The sequence below is a fragment of the Glycine max genome, chromosome 3, assembly GCF_000004515.6.
Source record: "Glycine max cultivar Williams 82 chromosome 3, Glycine_max_v4.0, whole genome shotgun sequence".
NCBI lineage: Eukaryota > Viridiplantae > Streptophyta > Magnoliopsida > Fabales > Fabaceae > Glycine > Glycine max.
Window position 1 is genome coordinate 20443332 of NC_016090.4, and position 23828 is coordinate 20467159.

The 23828-nt window shown below is 33.7% G+C and overlaps 1 pseudogene; it reads right to left on the reverse strand.

Annotated features, from left to right (window-relative positions):
• Positions 1-277: 277 nt before the first annotated feature.
• LOC100799896 (disease resistance protein RPV1-like) lies at positions 278-20242 on the reverse strand (annotated as a pseudogene).
• Between the last annotated feature and the right edge of the window lie 3586 nt (positions 20243-23828).

Sequence of the window (23828 nt, forward strand, 5' to 3'; positions counted from 1 at the left end):
ACATCGATATGTGTGGACCAATTGATCCTCCTTCATTTGGAAATAGTTAAAAGATCATAGGAACCATTATTTGGTACATCAAAAGAAACAAGATATGACATGCCCACATAAGATTCAACTAGGCATAAGGGATTATTTGTTGGTGACATCCAAGACCAAATAATAGAAGGAAATACATCATGTGATAATCCTTCATAGCCACATAGAGAAACATACCCAATACTTTTTGATCGTACTACTGAAAAAGGCACTCTTGTTATTGTTGTATTATCCACAATCAGTTTGCAATCAGTGTTGTCGAAGATTTCATTTTTTCTAGGTCCTCTTCCAACTTGTCAATCATCAAACACCTAGAAAGAATAAGAGTTTTCAGAGATTTCAAATTATAAATGCTTCTTGGAAGGTTACGAAGGCAAATACAGTCTTCCAAATTTATCAACACAACTACCCTCAGATATCCAATGGTATCACTACTAGAAAGAATAGATTTAACATCGTTATGTTAACATTAATTTTTTTAAAAATCGATATTAACAAAAATACAATGACATATTCATAAATAAAATGAGTTTGTTGACGTTGGTTTTTAAAAAAACCAATGTTAACAAACTCATGTCAACATCGGTTTTTAACAAACTCATGTTAACATCAGTTTTTTCAAAATCCGATGTTAACGAAATCATGTTAACGTCAGTTTTTTGAAAAATTGATGTTGTGTTTCTTTTAGTTAAATTTGTCTCCTCCTCTTCTCGTGCTCACTCTAAATCATCTCCCACCCTCATCTCTCACTCTCGTGCTATCATTCTCGCCCTCACTCTTACACACTCTTTGCAGCGGCACGACGACACCCCTTATCTCTCACTCTCGTGCTCTCATTCTCACTCTCACTCTCACTCACACACTCTTTGTAGCTGCACAGTGACCCCTCATCTCTGACTCTTGCGCTCTTGTTCTCGCTCTCACTCACAACTCTACTCACTATTGCGTTCTCGTTCTCGTTCTCGGTCATGAAAGGTCAGTCTTCTATAAATGCTTGTTTCTGTCTTTGGTTTTGATGGTGATAGTAAGCAAGAAGCTAGGGATGGTTCCTTCTATTATCTGAATTTATAGTGCATTACAAACATGAAAATTCTTTTTTATATGCATATTGCATTTGAATTAAGACACTTTGTCACTCTTGGTAATGTGTGTATCTTACTATCTTATGAGCTTAGGTTTTGACTGTATTTGTGTGCAAATTAAGTGAGTTTAACCTTCTATGAATGATATACCTTACCACTGGTCATGTTAAAACAAAACCTAAGTGTATATTATCTAAGTCCTAAGTTCTACATATTAATACACTATGTAAGTTATGCAACATAGGTGCTTATATATGTTTCTGAAAACATGTTACACTTCTGCCCTGTGATACAAGCTGCATTGTGATTGACAAAAATCTTGGTTTTTAATGCCCTTTGGTATTTTTGTAGGCGCGTGTGTCCTCTTTGTGATGCAATTGATCCCATGTCATTTTTATTTTTGTACATTTTTTGATGATTTTTATAGTGTAACTTGTCCTACTGAGTGGTTTACTGCGTGGCTGCTATAATAAAGCAATAAAATTCTACGTTTTGAATATGTTGACACTTGGTTTGTATTTTAGTTGAAAATAGATTTAATTAATGTTGTTCTATAGAATTTGAAACTACTAAAATTGCTTTTATCTCCAATTTATACCAATATCATCTTTTAAGGCATGTTATTCATGATTGGACATGACAACATGGTCATTAGTGAAATTTGTGTGCAAAATGTAATCTTGGGTATTCATATGTGAAGAGGGTTAGTATTTTATTCTTAAATGAGCTACTATCTAATCATGCGGGAGTCTAGTTTAGATGACTTATAGTCTTATGAACATGAATGAAGAAACTACTAAGTATTGAGTGAAGGAAGCATAAGAGACTTAGTGTATCTATGTTGTAGGGATAGTGTTATGCATGTTGGATAATACAAATAGAAATGGAAACAAGGGTAATCTATATCTTGAAATCTGTCTTGCGGAATGGCAGATAAAATTTGCCTTGTCTTGGAACAATTCATGAAAACAACCCCTATTAAGTCAAATTATCTCTTTTTACGGTCCTTTAGTTTTAAATGCCATCTTTCAAAATTCAATTGGTCTCATAATTTCTAATCCTTTTTTTTAAATTTTTTTTTATCTAATCTTGATCACACCTTGTGCCAGGTTTTGTAACGACCCGCCTCGTCGCTACGATATCATTACTCTAAACCACGTAAATTTTAATTTTTTTAAATGAAAACTCCGTTAATTTGCTTATGAAAAATGAGACTTTTTTTTCGCGATGTACATTCACCAAACAACCCACAATGACTTAAATGAATACATATATATATATATATATATATATATATATATATATATATATATATATATATATATATATATATATATATATTAACTAAGTACACATCATTTACATAATGGAAAGTAAATTAGTTCATACATATAATTGAATCTGTGATTTACATCCTCAATTAAAAAAAATTATAGAACCAGCTACAAAGGAGTTGATTAATAAAACACAACTCTCTTCCAAAATAATCTCAACGTCATCATGTCGGCTTAGTGGCTCTACAAAAGAATCTCACTTCACGTACTCTACTGATATCCGTCTGCTCCCATGAACGAAGGTTCGTGATCATCACAGGTACCAACCACACAGTTCAAAAATTGCAAGGGTGAGTTTATTATAAAAGAAATTAACTCAAAAATCAAATAACTATGATTAGTAAGAAAGCATTAACAAATACCATAATCATACACAAACATCCATTAGTCCAACATACACTCAACAAGTAGTCATCATTCGTCCATAATTCCAATCAATCATGCTCAGTATGATGCATGCACCTGACCTCAACTCTCAAATGCAACGTGATACCGTTCATCAGGAAATGGCCTAAACGTGTACATGCAACACTCTCACTTAAGAAAACTAGGCAACAAGTGTTGAGGTCACCTTGTCGTGCACAGGCAACTCTCCTCCCCCCCCCCAATGTTGATCAGCCTAAGTCTCAAGGGAGTTCCAAACCAAGTGACATGCCCCCAAGTACAAGTATTCCCCCTTATGAGAAACTACAAGTACTTACTCACAAAGTTTATACTATTTCCATGCAATATGAAGTATGAAACATGGGCACCATCAATGTACTAATCGTGGATAATTAAAGGTTCAAAGCCACCCCCCTCTAGAGATGCTTAAAACTCTTTAACCAATCTATTTCCCCCACCAGGGATATCCATCATGGTCATTGCACCCCTCATGTACATACAAATCACACATCATCACAATGACATTTTCAACATCAACAACATTTCATCTCAATGTCATTATCAACATCATTTCATCTCAATGTCATTCTCAACATCAACATCATCTCATCTCAATGACTATCAACAACAACAACATCATCTCATATCAACATAATCATCAATAACAACATCATCTCATATCAATATTATCATAAACACCAACATCGTCTCGTATCAATTATTATCAATATCATCTTCAATAACAACATCATTCTCTATCAATATTATCATAAACATCAACATCACCTCATATTAATTAATATCAACAATAAAAATATCATCAGTAAATCACATTTTTCATATACATACATATATAGTTTATGCCTAAGATTCACACTCCCCAGGTCTTCAGATAACACAAGTCTAATAAAAATAATAATGTCATTTACCAATAACAGATGTATCGCATCTCATTAGTCAAAAACATTATTTTTCTTGAAAACCAGCATGCAACAGAGATAGACATACATCCCCATAGTTAGGTTCCCTGACCCCAACTATGGTATCAAAAGCCGTAAATTATAATAAACTCATTTCACCTGTCGTGAGCTCTCCATCAATTCCTCTTTGTGTCATTTAGAGATCTCTCTCGTTCACGTTCATCAGTTCAAACACGTCATTCTATATACCAAATCAAAGAAAATTTAGTATAGACTTCAAAAACAAGGTTAATAACAACATTCAGAGTCAATTGCCCTTGTGAAAACATAAAGGGCTAAAGGGTGTTTCGGATTCTACTAAAAAGAGATGTCATTTTGAAATTCCGATCACGCCAATGTGATTAGGGTTCAACGAAGGTCAAGAAAATAACATCAATTTTATAAAAAGATAACTTTTACAACGTCTCATTTTCAAGGGTTTTTCAAAGGAAGTGTAAAAACACCCTATTACAATACCCAAAACACAAGAGATACTAAGAGAAGCTCAAACTAACTAGGAGAAATGCTTAAAAGTCAAGATTACCTTAGAGAAGCTATGAAAGAAAGGATTGAGGGATTGTTCTCCACCAAATCCTTGAGGTGGATTATGAGGATTTCGCTTCAATTAAAATGTTCCTCTTGGTGTGGTGGTTTGGCGGCAAGCAACGATGGCTCTTGGTGGCCACCAGTGGTCATGGGTGGTGGAGGAGGAGGTGTTAGGGCTTGGGTGGGCGTTTGGAGAGAAGACGAGCGAAAAATCATGTTTTTCACACTAAAGAATTGTGCTTAGTACGCTTCTCACACTAAATGAGAGGTTAGAAATTTTTATTTTGAAAATCCCAATAGTCAAACCGTGGGGACATGTGTTAGGAACCTATAGTAAAAATTTGAAGACGATCCAACGGTTAGTAAATCCAAGATCGCAGTTTTACCCGAATAGGTTTAGGTAAAATTTGAAATCTCATTCAAATAAATCATATAATCAAATAACACAATTAATAAAATTAAACATCGATTTATAGTTAGTGAAATTTCAAGGTGTTACAGGTTTAGTTTTATTAATGAAATCTTTTAGCAAATAAAAAAAAGATATTTATCATAAAAAATTTAAATTTTGTAACAATTTAATTATATATATATATATATATATATATATATATATATATATATATATATATATATATATATATATATATATATATATGTAAGAACAAAAACTAAATAAGTTAAATATGAAAATTTCTTTGAATAAAAATTCAAATCTTTATTCATCATCTAACCTCCCATAAACTCAATTCATTATATTTGTTCATTCTACTTATAGAAAAAGATTAATTAATATTATTAGGTTTGTCCCTTCAGCAAATAAAGTGAGTAAAACTCAGGCTTAAGGCACCTGAAAACATTTTTTATTTACTATATATTTTTCTAGACAAATATCGATTACCTAGAAAAAAATATATTAGTCATTTACAAGTAGTTAAATGTTTTTTCTAAAGTCTTTCATCCTATTATAAATTTTAATTCCCCATTAATATTAAGTAATAATTAACGTAATTAGTCTTTTGAGTTGATTTTAATTAATGTTATTTTTTAACAGACACATGACTAAACCACCGAACTCCCCTCCTTCTGAGTCAGCACCTTCGTCGTCTTCTCCGAAGAAGACTAGAAAAGCAACACAGATCAGATCCTTGGATACCAGACCCATTAGAATGGAGAGATCAGTGGTTTATATGGATCCTAACACTGGGAAAGTTGATGGTCCTTACAGAAAGAAATTAAGGATGTATTTGGGGATCATCGCTTGAGACAAGGTGGACGTTACATTTGTTAATTGGAAAGAAGTTCTCGCGGCTTAGATGGATTTGATTTGGAAGGACATTCAAGTATTTGAATTAAATTTTATTGTAATTGGTTTTACTAAAAGTGTTATAATGTTGAATGTTATTGACTAACTATTAAATGTATTTTTCGTATCGCATGGTGAATTTGATATTCCAGAAGCATCCAACCAAAGGACGAAGAAGAAAATCCTTAAGACGATAGGAGAGCGATGGAGGAAGTTTAAGTCAGATTTGACATCCAAATTGACTCTAGAACAAGGCAAGGAGGAGGACGATATTGGCAAAGAAAAGTGGCAACAATTTTGTCAGAGTCGTAGAGAACCTTCATGGAAAGTTAGTTGACTTGCATTGTTTATGAATTTGACAGTTATGCATTATTTTCAAGTGCATTTTGTTGACAAGTTTTTGTCTAATTGTGACAGGATGTTAGAAAGAATGCCCAGGTCATCCAGAAACTCAACACTGCCCCTCACGTGTTGTCTCATGGGGGTTATAATTTACTAGAAGAAAAGTTAATGGAGGAAAAACAAAAGAAACAATTGGAGCAAGCAGCTTAATCCAGGAGCACAGAAACAATTGTTGATCCTCCATCTCCCATTAGACGACACATGAAGTGGAAGATGACTCACACCAAAAAATCTAGAGAGATGACATCTGAAGTAGCACACGAAATTGCAAATAGGATTGTAAGTTATTTTTTGATTTCAATGGTCAATTTTTGTAATAACGATAATAGTCTGTAGACTGATGCAATATTTTGTTGATTGTAGGATTCCCTTAAAGAGCACTCAACACAGGGTAGCTTTGTCACCCATGGACGTTAGGATGTGCTGACTGTTGCCATTGGGCGACCAAAGTACTATGATCGTGTCCGTGTTGTTGGAGTAGGTGTCACGATCAAACAATACTTTGGACCAGGTTCAAAAAGCTCCTGCACTTCTACATCCATCACTCCCAAAGAGCTAGAGCAATTGACACAAAAAATCAGGGACCAGTTGGAGCAGTCGATCACTAAAAAGGTGACTCGACAACTAATGTTGTCCTTCAACCAGATGCAATCGCATATGCAATCCCATGGACTCGTACTGCCTCCTGAGTCTGAGGTTGGTCCTTCCGTTGCCCGTGTCAGCACAAAGGGAAGTGTTTTCGATCCCTCGAGGCATGACCCAAACACGTGTGAATAAGAGAAATGTGGGTTGTATGTTGATGACAATCATCCCTGCTTGGTTGCCCTTGAAAGAGTTTATTAGGGGTCGACAACCATCTACAATGTCCCGTTGGGCAATGATCAAGTGAAGGTTAGTGTTGAGGAAGTTCAAGATGCTAATGCTTGCGTCCCTGTACCCACTCAAGAGGTTCAGCTAGTGGGGTAGACCCTTAACACCTTCCTTGCTTGGCCGACACATCTTTTACATCCTTTTTTAGAACAAGTATTTCTTTTTCTTGTGTTTGTTATTATTACAAAAATGATTTGTTACAAATAAAGTGTTGACTATCAATGACTTATGTTTATTAAATGTATATGATAAATAAGGAGCTGAAGGACTGGTGAAACCTGTAGATAGGGCGAAACCTGATGATGATCCCCTATACCAAATAAGATTAATGATCCCAAAGTTTTTCCTCAAGCCTATGTAGGTGCCATAGGATTCAACTATGTTTGAGGTGTATAATGATAATGTCCCCTTGTACATAAAACATGAAGATCTTTCTGAAATAGCACACAATGATCAATGTCTTAACATCTTTGTTATACAAATGTGGATTCTATAAGTTACTTTACATTATAGTCCATTACATAACTGATTGTTTTAAATTGATGCATAATTTACTTTATTTTAGCAGCAATAGGCATATGAATGAGTTAAGTCTAGGATCGGAGAATGCCTTTGTGTATGGATTCCATGAGTCACAGTCCATACAGAGATTTGGGCAATTGCAATTTGAATATGAGGATTATATTAAGAAATGGATGCATAATTCATAGAGAGATTCTCCAATGCAGTGCACATTAGCAACAGGTCGTTATATGTCCTAAGGACAATGTTGTTGTCTGGTTTTGTTCCTTGCACAATAAGCCTGACAACTACTTGAAAGGAATTATTAACATGTCAAATGTAATTTGTAAGACATTTACTTTATCATTTGCAAGACATCAATATTTTAATCATACAATAGGCATGCATGTTTCTCTTAACCAGTGCTTTGAAGGGATTCAACGATATTCAAGGAAGTAAATCCAAGGCTACTGCTAAATAAATTTAAGTTAAAGTAAGTCATTTAAACAATATTTAATATCTTAAAAATTACATTTTATTACTATGTACACTAATTTTTGATTAACTTTGAATATCTTAGTGAATTTTGTGTAATAAGCAAAGAGGAAACACTAAGTGTAGCTATTATGAGATGCATTGGATGTCAACGATAGTCCTAAGAGGTTTCAAGGATAATTAGGAAATGATAATTGTTTACTTTAAAACTAATTTCATTTGTTATACTTGTTATTATTTATACTTATTAAGTTATATTTTATTATATCTTGCAATATTTTACTGATCCAAGACCATGGGAACCAAAGACATTAAAGGCAATTTGCATTATGTGGGCAAGATGTTATCTCAAAGTTAAGAATGAAATACTAGGTGTTTAAGGAATTTTACAATTTTATAGATAGTTTAATTATATTCGGTTATAGTAGATGATTTTATGTATTGATATTATTGTTTTCTTTAACTATTTCTTACAATTGATAGTAATTATTCAATAAAAATTTATACTGTCTAGATTGGTTTGTATTTTAATTTGCAGGTTTGGGTAATATTAAAAAAAAAACAAAACAAGTATTAAAAAAAATTGCAAAAAATAACATCTATTTTTCTAAAAATCGATGTTGTGGTGCATAAATCAACATTTGGTTTTTAGAAAAATCGATGTTGTTTTATGCCTGACAACACGATTTTCCTAATAACCGATGTTGTGGTGCACTCTCAACATTGATTTTTGGAAAAACCGATGTTGTGGTGCCCTCACAATATCGGTTTTCCAGAAAACCGATGTTGCTGTATGCATCACAACATCAATTTTTAGAAAAACCAATGTTGTTAGGTGTATGAAAACATTGATTTTTCTAAAAACCAATGTTGATTTATATACCACAACATCGGTTTTTAGGAAAACTAATGTTATTAGGTGTACAACAATATCGATTTTTCTAAAAACCGATGTTTATTTATGTACCACAACATCAGTTTTCTGAAAAAACCGATGTGTTTTGCATATTTTACATTTGTTTTGGTTTATTGCTAATTATATGACATCGGTTTTCTAAAAAACTGATGTTGTGTTGTGTATGTTAACATTGATTTTTTGAAAATTGATGTTAACATGGAGTTCGTTAACGTCAGTGGTTTCAACATCGGTTAAAAATCGATGCTGAAAGTCGAAAAAAATTAATTTTAAAAGCCTATTTTCTAGTAATGTATGGGAAACCTCATATAGTCTTGGACAATCTATCAGTATTAGCTTTTCAAGATATGGTAAGTTTGAAAAGTCTGGAATCTGAGTCTAATAATAAGAATGACTAAGATTGAGAATTTTTAGCTTTTCCATCAATCGCAAGAAAAGAAATGTTACAGAGAAAATATATATAGAAGCTTCAATTAGATGGAAGCAATTATGATGCATCAACAATAACCTTGCAAGTAGAAAGAAAAATATTTACATTTATGTAGTGTCATTATTTTTAATGTCAATTGGTTTAGTTTTACTTTTGCTTTCAAATTTTTCTACAAGGGCTACAATTTGTTGGCATACTATAGAGAGTTTAAATTTAGGGATAACAAGTAATAAATATTAGATAGTTTTGATATTTGAGATTAGAGGGACTTTAACCAAGTATTCAAAACAATCTTTACATCTCCCTTCTATTCATTCAAAGTTTTTGCACTAGATGTAGATGGCTATATGTTTTATCTTTGGTACTAAAAAAGAATTTTCATGTTAGAGCTTGTTAAATATATAAAGTTCCAGGTTATATTAGCATAACTAATTTATATTACTAAAGTTTAATTATTACAAACACTTTGTAAGAGATTTATGTTTAAAATGATGGGTTCACACACATCATTTAAACATAGTACTAATAAAATTGACATTGACAATAATCATATTTGAACTCATCTCCTAAATACAAAACTATTGGAAAATGTTGACGAACCTTAATTTAAAAAATTTGAAGAAAAAATGTTGTGTTAGAAATTCATTATTTGGTAAACTTTATTCAAAGTACTTGAAAGAAAGATTGGGAGGAAAATGCAAGGAAAATATTTAGGTCTAAAAGTATCACATAATTGAATAATATTAATATTTGAACTGCTTAATTTAGATTGCATCAATCAATAAGAAAATAAAAGATAATTCATGAAATGCCAAAAACTTAACTCAAAATAAATACCAGGGCCTCTTTCCACAGATGGCTGACATTGTTGTTTTCTAACTCAATGGAAACTAAGGGGGTGTTTGGTTTGGTTGTTTTTTGTTTTCATTTTCATTGGAAATAGAAAATGGTGATGGAAATGTGTTTGATTGGATTTCTGTTTTCATTTTCAATGAAAATATTTTCCCAAACGAACCAAAAACTGGAAACAATAAAATCTTGTTTTCAGTTGAAACCAGGAACCTCATTTTGGGTAAAATGAAAACGCGGTGGCAAAAAATGTAATTTTAAGCAAATCTAAAAATACATTTCCTTTTGAAAACGCATTTTCAGTGTTTTTATTTCTTGAAAGCAGAAAACAAGAAGTCAAACCAAACATATTTTTAGAATTCTAATCTTTTGAAAATGAAAACATTTTTTAGAAAATGAAAATAGAAAATAAAAATGCAAACCAAACACCTTAAACTTTCTTAATAAAATTCTACTGGTATGAATTTTAAAGGAAATCCATCCCAACATAGCCATCTCAAATCTTTCGAAAGGTTCTTAAAATCTCTAGCAAGTCAAACACCAAAAAGTTGAAGCAACCTGAGTTTCTTCATCTTCTTAAAAGTTAGAGTACTCAAACATTTTGTATTAGTAGTCCTTGGTAGCATCAAAGTGAATCCCTCAACAACTTTTGTTCCCTGTAAAATCAAATTGAAAAAAATGTAAAATAAAACTATGGATTCTAGTTGCACATCCAAAATAAATAAATAAATGTTGGTCTTACACTTTCATTTAATAATACATCAAGTACATCCTCATGAAACCATAACTTGCTACGCTCCTCAGGTTCCTTTGATGATTTTGCATGAATGATTTCCCTTCCCATGTCTCGTAGCAAATCATGCATTTTAAGCTTGTTCTTTTCATCAAAAGTAATAAGACTTCGCTCTACGAGGACGCATATTCCATTTTCAGCAAAAAGTCCACTGGCATTTTTAGTATATGTGTAACATCATTTCGGTCCATCCCAATAAAGAAACAAGCTATATCGAGGAATATTTCTCTCTTGGTATCATCATTTAAACCATCAAAGTTTATTTTTAACTTCTCTTGTACTTCATCATTATGAATTTTCTTGAGTTTCTCCAAAACACACTTCCACTCTGTTACCTCCTTATCAAACAAATAGAACCCAAGGACTTCAAGAGCTAGTGGTAATCCCCCATAATAAGCAATTACATTTCTAGAAAGTTCAGTTAAATCTTCTCTAGAACTTTGTTGCTTGAATGCATGCCAACTAAAAGGCTCAATAGATTCACTTTAATGTATTTCTTTCAAAGTATACACCTGGTTTACTATTCTCCCTCTAAGTATATGCATATCTCTGGTTGTGATGATTATTATTCTACTCCCTGAACCAAACCATTCATGACTTCCACACAAAGTATTCAACTGGTGCAATTTATTCACATCATCAACTATAAGAAGTACCCTTTATGGTGAAGTCTTTTCTTTAATATATTTTTTCCTAATTCAATGTTAAGTATCTTTGTTTTTTTTTTCTTTGTCAACATCAAGTAGAATTTGTTGTTATGAATGCACTTGGCCAGCATCTTGCTCCCAATTTTCCCCAATTTGTGCAAGGAATCTCCTTCCCTCAAAATTGTTGCCAATCTTGTTGTAAATGGTTGTTGCAATGGTTGTTTTACCAATGCCTTCCATTCCCCATATCCTTAATAGTACAACATTGTTTGATAGTTTGTGTTCTAGTAGTTAAATCATATCTTGTATTCGAGATTCTACTCCCACTAGATTATTGACAATGAATAACTCTGTCTCTTCTAACAAACATGTAACATATTCAACAATGTTTTTGATAGCCTCACTTTCATTCCTATAGAAAAAAAAGGAAAGGTGTATATATATATATATATATATATCAAGGACCAGTCTATTTCAACTGTTACCCAAACTAAACGGCGAGTCTGATGGATAGAAACATTCTTGACTCTCTATTCTTAAATATCCACTTTCATGGACTTGACATGAAAGAATGATCAATTCCAGTAGCCTTAATTTATAGGATCCAATATAAGGTCATGAACACTTGTGCATCAAGAGTCCTTCTAAAACCTCAAAGAGGAGAGACAACTTTGTTGATCACTGATATGACAAAGGCTAATGTTTCTCTCCCAATAACCATAAAATGGGATGAGGTAACTCTTCCTAAAAAATGGATCATGGACAAGGCCACACCGTCAGTCCCCAGACCCGCTCCAACCATAGAACAAATCAAGCAGAATAATTCTGATAAGGTAGAAATAACCTTCAAAAGGAGAAACTCTTTCTCATTTAAGATAGAAGCCTCAAGATCCGAGTATGAATCGGCAAGAAGGTCTTTCTCGGTAAGAACCTAGTCAATTCTAGTAGGGTGATCTAGATCCGAGTCACAAAAACCAGTTTCCTAGTATAAACCTTCAAGGATTAGATACAACTTCTAGTATACCTAGAACCACATATAATCAAGAACCTTAACTAGCAAAAATACCGATACTCAAAAACTTAATACAAAAACCAAAATAGTATGTTATAATTGCGGAAAACAATGTCACATTAGCAAATATTGTTGGTTGAAGAAGAAATTAAGAAACCTCAACCTAGAACCATCCATAGAAGAGCAGATTAATAATCTACTCATTGAAACCTCAGAGAAAGAAACCGAAGATGTATCCTCTGAAGAAAATCTTAACCTAATTCAACGGGATGATCAACCACCATCTACAGATGATGAAGATACCCAATAAATTAACACCCTAACAAGAGATCAGGATCTTTTGTTAGAGCCAATCAATTCCATACCAGACCCTTGGGAAAAGAAGGTTTTCTTGAATAAACTAAAAAAACTTTGGAAACCAAACCTAAGCCAAAAGATTTCATTACCAATAACAAATTTGATGTTAGCAATATTCTCAAAAGACTGGAAAACACTTCCGTCAAACCTACCACAATCCAAGATCTCCAAACAGAAATCAACAACCTAAAACAAGAGGTTAAAGAACTTAGACAACAACAAGAACTTCATCAAATCATCCTATCTCATTTCAAAGAACACAGTGATTCAGAAAGTGAAGAAAATGAGATAAAAATGATGATCAAGAAGATGAAATGTTCATGGGATTAATCAACAAGATTAAAATCCAAAAATTTTATATTAATATTAGAATCATTATAAATGATTTTTTTAGACACAATGACCCTATTTGACACTGGGGCTGATTCAAATTGTATTTAGGAATGATTAGTTCCTACAAAATTCTTTGAGAAAACCTCAGAAAAGATGAGTACAACAAATGGTTCAAAATTAAAAATTAATTATAAGTTATCAAGCACAATTATAGAAAATCAGGGTCTTAGGATTGAAACAAATTTTCTTTTGGTAAAAAACCTTAAGAATGAAGTTATCCTAGGAACACCCTTCATCACATCTTTATTACCCCTTCAAATATCTAAGGAAGGAATAACCACTACCCATCTAGGAAGAAAAATCACATTTAACATTTCTACTAAACCTATTTCAAGAAACATAAACTTCTTAGAAAAGAAGATTAGCCAGATCAATTTTTTAAAAGAAGAAGTTTCTTTTAACAATATTCAAATACAATTGGAAAAGCCTCAATTAAAGGAAAAAATCCAATCTCTGTTACAACATATTCAATCAACCATTTGTTCAGATTCGCCTCATGCATTCTGGAACCGGAAAAAACACATACTTGATCTCCCGTATGAGAGAGACTTTAGGGAAAAACAAATTCCCACAAAAGCCAGACCAATCCAAATGAATGAAGAACTCCTTCAATATTACCAAAAGGATATTAAGGATCTTCTTGATAAGGATTTAACTAGGAAGAGCAAAAGCCCACGGTCTTGTGCTACTTTCTATGTCAACAAAAAAGCCAAACTTGAATGGGGTACACCGCGTCTAGTTATAAACTATAAAGCACTGAATCAAGCTTTACAATGGATTAGGTATCCTATTCCAAACAAAAAAGATTTACTCATTGGATTGAATTCTGCAAAGATATTCTCCAAATTTGGCATGAAGTCAGGATTTTGGCAAATCCAAATACAAGAATCTGATAGGTACAAAACTGTCTTCACTGTACCTTTCGGGCAATATGAATAGAACGTTATGCCATTTGGTTTGAAGAATGCCCCTTCAGAATTCCAAAAAATCATGAATGACATCTTTAATCCCTATTCAAAATTTTTCATTATCTATATAGATGATGCTTTAACTTTTTCTCAAAATATTGATCAATATTTTTAACATCTGTAGACCTTCATTCACATTATCAAACAAAATGGTCTTACGGTCTCCCAATCGAAAATCAATCTTTTTCAGACAAAGATCAGATTTCTTGGTCACAACATACACCAGGGAACAATCATACCAATAGATAGGTCAATTGAGTTTGCGAACAAATTCCCCAACCAAATTTTAGATAAAACCCAGTTACAAAGATTCCTTGGTTGTTTAAATTATGTCGAAGAATTTGAACCATATTTAAATAATAGTGTCAAACCACTGCATTATAGGTTGCGAAAAATTCCTCCTCCTTCGTCTGACATTTATACCCAAGTTGTTAAGGATATTAAACTCAAAGTCCAATCTATAAAATGTCCATATCTCCCAGTTTCGCAGACATTCAAAATTGTCGAAACAGATACATCTCACATAGGTTATGGTGGTATTCTCAAACAACGAGTCAATACCCAAGAAAATGTCATTGCATACACATCTAAACATTGGAATTCTGGACAGTTGAAATATTCAACTGTCAAGAAAAAAGTTTTAGCAATTGTTTTGTGCATCTCCAAATTTCAATCTGATTTATTAAATCAAGAGTTTTTAATACGGATGGACTATAAGTCAGCCAAAGATATTTTACAAAAAGATGTCAAAAATATTGCCTCAAAACAAATTTTTGCAAGATGGCAAGCAATTTTAAGTGTTTTTGATTTTGACATAGAGTATATCAAAGGCACTTCAAACTCTCGGCCTGACTATCTTATCCGTGAATTCTTACAGAGAAATTCCCATGCCTCCTAGGGCATCTGGCACCTCCCTGAGGGGAGGAAGAAGTACAAGAAAAGGATTCAAACTGGCTCTACCAAAGCCATCTCCAAAAAAGAGTTCACCATCATCTTCTGGGTCACCAACCCAGGCTGGGTCATCTACCTAGAAGCCAAAAGCAAAAGGGTCATCGACCCAAATAGTCTCAATTAAACTTGAGTCATCCACTCAAGAACTCCCAAAAAAACAAACATTAAAACAAACCAAGGTTGACTATGCCTTCCCAATACAAACACTTTTGGCCCTTCAAGAAATTGGCCTGACCAAACTTCCAAAGAAAACATGGGTTAACATAGCCTCAGAATCAGACGATGAATTTGAATTGATTTAAAAACCCTTATCCAAATAACCAAAGAATCCAAAGTTGTCTGTAACATTTCAAAAGGGGAACAAACATTGACCCCAACAACCAAAAGGGCAACACCAGCCCAAAAATCTACTAACGTTTATATTTCAAAAAATAAATTTTCAACTGTTTTGCAGATGGAGCCGGAGTATTGGGATAAAAATCCCTTCAAGGCTATAGCCAAGGCGTTTCCTTTAGGATTCCATTTCAAACCAACAACAATTAACAAAACTAGAACTTTCTATGAGTTCATTTTGATAGACTCAAACTCAGTGTCCATCAAACACTTCAAAGACCCAAATGATCTGTCATTAAACACCCATTCAACAATCCAAATTTTAAAGGTCATGCAACCCAGACAATTTGGACCCAATTTACATGAAATAAAAAAAATTTCTCTACCTTTTGATCCTAGAGGTTACACCTATTGGGATTATATGGATGCCTGGACCAAAGTATTTTGGCATCAAAACAACAAATACAAACATTCATGGCTCATTTACTTCAAGACTAACACAATATATAATTTTCCAAATTGGTTCCTTCAATGGTGGGATTTTTTGGGTCCAATTCTAGAAATATATCCAGAACAAGTTCAACGTGGATTTGCTCAATTTAACAAGATGTTTAATTCTCGGGAATCACGAATTTTCGTAGACTTAAAATATTTTTCTAGTTTTGCTTTGTCTTGGATATTTTCATGGCAATACAGGTATAGCAAGACGGAAAACAACAAGCAATTTCCATCCCTATAGCGACATGCATTTGTCAAGTGGTGGAATCAGTTTGATGCCTCAAAGGCCGAACCAGATCTGGTTTAAAACCCATCCAGGGTTCCTGAAAGCTGCTGATCCAAAGACTTCTTTATTCCTCAATCAAAAGTCCCAACTAACTATTTTCCTGGCAGGATCCAACTCCAAAGAACATTTCACCAAAAACTTAAAGGAAGTTATAAAATTACTTTAAATTCAAGAAGAAGGAAGCTCTTCCTCAAAGAAAGAAGACACCAACTCTTCTGAAAAGGATGATGATTTCTACCAAAATGAAGATGATTGTTTTGGTATTTGTTTAGATGATGTATAAATTTTACCGGTTTCTGTAGTCACAGTTCCAATTTTGTTACCTGTATTGTAGCTACAGTACATAAAAAATTTCTATAAAAGGAGTCCTCAAGTCCATTGTGAGGCACCCTTTGAGATAGAATAGTCAAACAGATTGTAGAGAGAGAAGCTCTTGGAAACACTCTTTGTAAGTTTTTCTTTCGTTAGTAAATTTTCAAGTTCTTTCTTTCATATCTCTTCTCCCTCTTGACTGATCTTGTACGGCTCTACGGTCGCTCCAGTTTCTTCTCTTCCTCCCCCCAACAGATCCAGTGCGGCTCTGCCGTTTCTGTTTTCTTTTAATGTTTTTGATTTAAATCTTTGCATGTTTATCTAATTTGTCTTCATACCATTTATTTTCTTTATATTTTGTCTTTGTTATTTTTCTTACTTCATTATTGTTCTAACTTCTTTTGTCTGTTTGATTCCTCTTCGTTGATCTCTGGTACACACACACACACACACACACATCAAAATCAGTGGCACATTTGAGTGAAAAAATTATAATTGGATACAAGTGTGCATGGTTATTAAACTCTCAAGTTAACTCATTAACTTTTACGAGTTTACGAGTCCACTTACTCTCTGTGAGTTGACTCATGTGTAAACTCTTTTTTAGCATATTCTGAGTAGACTCTATAAACTCTAAGTAAACTCGGTGGACACTCAAGTTTACCACCTAGTCAACGAGTCAACAAGTTAAAAAAATTAGACCAAAATGTAAGTTATTTTGGTTGTTTTCCGTCTTTTTAGTATTCAACATACCTTCAATTAATGTGTTATTCTCAAATAAAAAAAATTCACCTTTAATAACATTAAACCCTTGTTCTCTAATTACATCAAACCCTCGATGGAAATGATTTACCACTAGTATGACACCTACAAGTTATTATCTAGTAGTGATGCATTACTAGACTTAGTTATTTAAATATTGTGAAATTTATGATTTAGTATTTTACTTTACTATATTGTTGAAATGTTTAATAAGTATGTTATGTATAGATATTTTGTTATTATTTATATATGAAGTGAACTCTTTCGAGTTTAGAAGTTGAGTTCACGAGTCGAGTTTATCGAATTCTCACAAGTCTACGCAAACTCTCGAATTTGATAACCTTAGAAGTAACATACATCTATTATGATTCTTGGAGTATGTTAGATTGTGTTTTTATTTTTTTGGTTTTTTAAAAGTAAGTTGTAGAACAATTCTAAAAAATTATTTTTTTAGAATGGGACGGAAGAGAGTAAGGGAGGAATAAGATGATGTAGCACAAAGAAGACCATGAGCAATACTGTAATAGAACATGAGGGGGTTTATTATAAAAAAATGGTTTTCAGAAATAACTTAATCAAGCATTTTTTTCTTTCAAAAACAAAAAACAAATGTGCTTTTATTGCTCTGCTACTTTTAACAACTTTTGTTTGATTTCCGAAAAATACAGTTAAATAAGAATTATTATTTTATCAGATTATCATTGTTAATTTCTAATTAATTATAAATATCAATTAATTTGAAATTTAAGTTTATAAACAATTTATTTTTTACCAAATTTTCTGTAAACACTTATTACTGCAATTCTCAAACTCTGCCACATATTTCCTCTGTTTCGTCTTTTAAATATTTTTCCTTTCTATAAAATGATTTTAACACGACTTCTCGACATTAAAAATTACAAGAAAATCTCAATATTTTTTATATTTATTATTTCCTATACCTTTACATGTTTAAAGTGTCAATTTTATTGGTTAATACAGTACATAAAAAATTGAAGTCTGACAAAGTGTTTGAATTACCTGGAATTGAGGACTACAACCCCCGAAATGCCAGCAGCCTCCCGAAGTGCCTCCCTCCAACGCTTTCCGTGGAGGTTTGTCTCATTATTAATCACCATCTCCATTTCTCCACTGTTATGAATTTGATAAATGTTATTTTTAGAGAAAGTATTCAGTAGAAGTCTCAAAAGCAGCAAGTGTTAAATTACCTGGAATTTAGGTCTATTGACATTCTGTTCAAAAGGTTTTGAAATGCATTTCCAAAGTGGCCAGTTTGATGACGTACTTCAGAAGGATCAACATCGTAGAACACTGGCACTACCACCCAAGGATGCACTAAAACGACCACGGGACATATACGGGTATGAGAATGGGGATAGAAAACGATAAATCTAGAAATCTCAATATACGGGTACAACTAGGAAACAACAATTTTTTAAAATATTTTTTATTATTTAAAAAAAATTGAAAAATTAAAAAAAACATGAGAAATAAGTAACAACACTAGCATATTATAAACTTAAAGATAATCCAATGGTCTACCAAAATATAACATTAAGGTACAAAGTCCAAAATTAACATTAAAAGTACTACAAACAACTTAGTTCAATGTCTAAAACAATAAATAAAATAAAATATCAAGCATTGTCAACATTCTCGGTGATCAACTCATTCTCCAATTTTGGCTCATCGAGTGAGAGTTCTACAAACTCTAAAAATCTCACATCCTCCATTGAATCAAATGCATCACCACCAACAACAAGTCCATGAGGATTTGCCTGGTGGTTTGCCTGGTGATGGCCATTCCTATGTACAGAGGAGTGTGGCAGAGGAACAACAAGTGGGTCTACGAGGTTTGTGTTCCCAATGACAAGTCCACTAGGATTTGGCTTGGAACGTATCCAATGCTTGAGATGGCCACACGTGCACACAACATTGCTGCACTCACGCTTTGATGTAAGTCAACGTGTCTCAACTTCGCTGACTCGGCATGGTGGTTGCCCTTGCCGGTGTCGACCAATGCGAAGGAGATTCGGTGTGTGGCGACAATGGCTATTGTGGCGAATAGCCCAACGAGGAGAGAGAGAGTGAAAAACAGAAAGCCGATAAATTTTGGACCATGGGGACGCACGTGTAGGCCACTGCCATCCCCAATACGTCCCTACAAAATGAAGTCGTCGTCCTCTTAGTCAGTCGTACCCAATAAGTCAACAGTGTCCCCTGGCCGTCCCTGTCCCCGTGCAGTACCGGAAATGGGGAACACCACCTAACACTCGTCCCCATGCTTCATAGCTACCACCTGCCCTATGGTTCTGTGACACTCCATTATTTCTCCAATTCTTTCAAACATCATTGCGAACTTGCATAATTTTTTAAGAAAACAACAATGGAAATTTGAGATTGTTGGATTACCACCAATAGTGAGTATGAAATGTGATCTCCCTTTGGAAGTGACTTGTCATCCTTGAAAACAATGATTCTAATATTCTGAAGAGATGCATAGAGATGCGAAGTGAAAGAAGCTCGTGTGTCTTCCCCTCTGAAACTCAGAAACACTTTATACTTTCGCCCTGAAGGCAGCTACCTGACCTGTAAGGGGTGAGAGGAATTTGGCTTTGAATTTAGGCACGCTTGTTGCAGGAATCCCGAAAGGGAATCAAGAAGTGTGGTTGCCACATGGAGAGGTGTCACCTGGCTGTGGTTCTTCTAGCAGGCCATCACAATTGATTGCTTAAGAACCCTCGCAGTCTTGGGCGTCAGGAATAGTTGGAATTGGATGCTGCTTTGTCCATCCTTTATTTCACTGCTAGGATTCATTTATGTACTATTGGTGAGGCTCTAGCTCTCCAATAGAAAATAGAAATCCCCTAATGGTTTGAGAATTGAATAGAATGAAGGAAAGGGTGAATGAATACTTGCTTAGTTAACTTTATGGGAGGAGAACACGAATGCATGTGAAACTTCACACTAGGGTTCCCACACACCATTGACTGATTGGAAGACATGATAAAAACGACAGATGAAGATGCGGGATGACATTTTTTAAAATAACATCAACCATCACTACCGCCTAGAAGGTCTAGTAAAAGTTATGAACAAAAAAGAAAAAGTTCTTAAAGCAAAAGTATTTATTAGAAAAGTTTATGCAGACTATTTGATCGTTGTTTATCTTGCTCTATATTAATTAAGATTTTCAAACATATTTTAAAGACAAAAACCTCTCTAATCTCTATATTTGGTTATTCTTTGCAATAGAAACAATAAAAAAAATGTAAAACACCAACTATAGATCTTATCCGATCAAAGTCTTCGATGGTACTTATACCGATGCAACTTAGGATCCCTTCGGCCACGACCTAGTACTCCCTTGATAAAGAAAGAACTTGAGTATTTGATAGGCTGAATACCCAAATAATCCCAACCCTCTTTGGTAGGAGGAAACCTTAGGTATTTGACTCGGCTTGACCTAATACCCTCTCGGCCACAATCTAGTACCCTTTCAATCCCGGCCTAGTACCCTCTTGACCAGCCTCATGGAGGTTAAAGAATTTAGCTTATTTTATCTTAATACTATATTAACATTGTTAAGTAATTTCATATTACATCTCCTTAATTAAAAGGTAAGGCCCATGGACCTTGAGGCCCACCAATATATAAAAGGTTAGATTATCAAGGTAATAGGGATTATTCTATTCACTCTCATTTACTATGCTCATTATTCTCTTTTCGCCAAGACCTAGCTAACTTGAGCATCAGAGTGTCTTTTGAAGGTCCCCACCCGTTGGAGGATTGTTTTCTGAACACTAGGGAAAGACACGTTCAAGTGAAGGACATGACAATGAGTAAAGCGTCCGACCATCTTTAGATAGGAATATCTAAGATACAATTATTCATTCCACACTTTGGCTTTTTTTTTTACCAAGAAGGAGTATTTTTTTCTTTCAAAATTACCAAATGAGGGTAGATTTTCCCAACCAGGAGTAAGTCATGAATCAAAGTGGCGATTTTAGGTTAGATGATAAGAGAACACTTATAATTGTCTTAAAAACATGTATAAAAAAAAGAATTTGTCCTTAACCGCAACCTTCCAGTAGAACCAAAGTTATCAAAAGGAGCGTGACCCTAACCACGACCTGCCGGTAGAACCAACACTATCAGTTCTTAACCCAAGAACAAAAGAAAAATTCTCACAATAGAGAAACTCTCAAATTTCATTAATCTTCAAATTCTGCCTTTGGAGGGTACAAGAGTTCCCTATTCATAGGCTAATCTTGAAATGCTATAATAAATTCCCACTACTATTCATTTACCAAATGCATTTATAATTGCATGCCACTAAATGAAAATAAATGACAATAAACATGAAATTATTGATTAATAGATCTCCACCTTGTAATGGATATAAGACTTCGGCTTAGACTATAAAAATATAAAATAGGTTAGGTCAGCCTAATGCAATCCTACCCCCCAAGGGCATTGGATAGAAGACTCCAAGAAAATTGGGCTAGAGATGCAGGAGAAGGCCCTAGGGTTCTCATAAGCTTTAGGGTAGATTTTGGGCCCATGGGCTAAGTTTTAGCCCACTTATCTTTGTACATATTAGATTAGGGTTTCATTATTTTTGGACCTTGTATTTAAGGCTCCATAGTGTAGGGAGGGTATCCTAGTAATGTAGGATTTTTCATCCCTTGTATATTAGGGCACCTAGACTAGTTTTTGTATTAGGGGTAGTTTTCTAATTTCACATGCATTAAGTGCACTATTTGATGTGTGTGTGTTGGGAGAGAAATTTAATTGAATTGGGAGAAGCCCAATCCAACTAAATATTGGAACTTCCTAAGGGGGAGGTGAGTATTTGCTTGTTACACCCCATTGCCACATCATATAGTCACACTTTGTGCATGTCCTTCATGTTTTACATGCCTCATGACACCTAAGCAAACTTAGCAGAGAATCTTGGACTTGATCTTGGATTATTAGGCTGAACCATAGCTAAAATTCATTAATCATAATTAGTGAAATTTTGGCTCCACAAATTCAAATTCAAATTCAAGTGAAATTTGAATAGAAATTCAAATTCAAGTGAAATTTGAATAGAAATTCAAATTTCCCTCTAATTTTATGTAACACTTAGGCTATAAATATAGGCCTTGTGTGTGCATTTTTTCAACTTTGATCATTTAAGAATTATACTTCAAAGTTCAGATCTCATTTGAGGCATAAAATTTCGTGCTCCTTCTCCATCCACTCATCTTCTCCTACCTTCAAGCTCTTATCCATGGCTTCCTATGGTGGTGAGCTTATTCTTGACTCATCTTCTCCTTGAAGTGGAATCTCCAATCATCTTTCTTCCTTCTCTATTCCACTGCCATTGATCTTCAAGAAGCAACATAAACACTACTCTTGATTTCTAGGTTGAAATCGCTGGTGCTGACAACTTGAACATACGATCTTGTAAAAATTAATGGGAATTGGTCACTACGAATTTTGAGATACACTTTTTTACTGAATTTTATAGACATATGAAACAATTATAAAAAAAGAACCAAGTGATTTTGATAAAAGTAAAAAATAAGGAAAATCACACAAGTTGGCAGGAAAATCAGTGTCCAGAAAATAAAAAGTCAAAGGGAAGTGTGCTTGTTGTTTTGGCTCAAAATTTGTTCTATAATTGGTGCCTATTTTATACCGATCTTTGTTCTGAAATTTCAATTGAAAATTAGTGTGAAAATAAGTTCCAAAACTAGAGATTTCTTGAGTCTTTTTTTTATAGTTTTTTTTACTCTACTCTAGAGCCATTCTAGGTTTCTCTTTGAGTCCTAGCTTGCTTTTTTGTGCTTTTCATTGCTTTAATTTTTGAATAATCCTTGAAAATTTGTCTTGTTAAAACTCTATTGGTTTAACTTTCATTTCATTTTTTGGTCTTTGGTTATTGCTTGTCTCTTTGTTTCCTTATTTGTGAGTTGCCATATAGGGAATTAGAAAGAAGAATTGGTGTCATCCCTTGAAGAATTTGAGTCAAGAAGCAAGGGGTCAACCACCTTAAGAGCTATTGGACTAAGAAGCACTCCAAATTGAGTGAAACACCAAAAAGAGAACAACCACCAAAATTGAGGGCTTTTTTTGTAACTTTGTAATTGGCAATTTACTTACCTTCATTGCTTTCAAATTTTGTAACAAAAAGGCCTTTCATTGGAAGTGTGTTGGGAGCCTCCAATAGGTTACCAAACTTTCATTTGTGTGTAATAATTTTAGGCAATTTTCCCTTAGGATAGTGAGTGTTTTATTGGGAACCTTAAATGTGGTCATCCAAACACTCTTAGGATTCGCCTAGTTTACATTTCTTGCACTTTAATTTCTTGCTTACTTTCATAGCTTATTTTATTTACTAGTCACGCCTAGT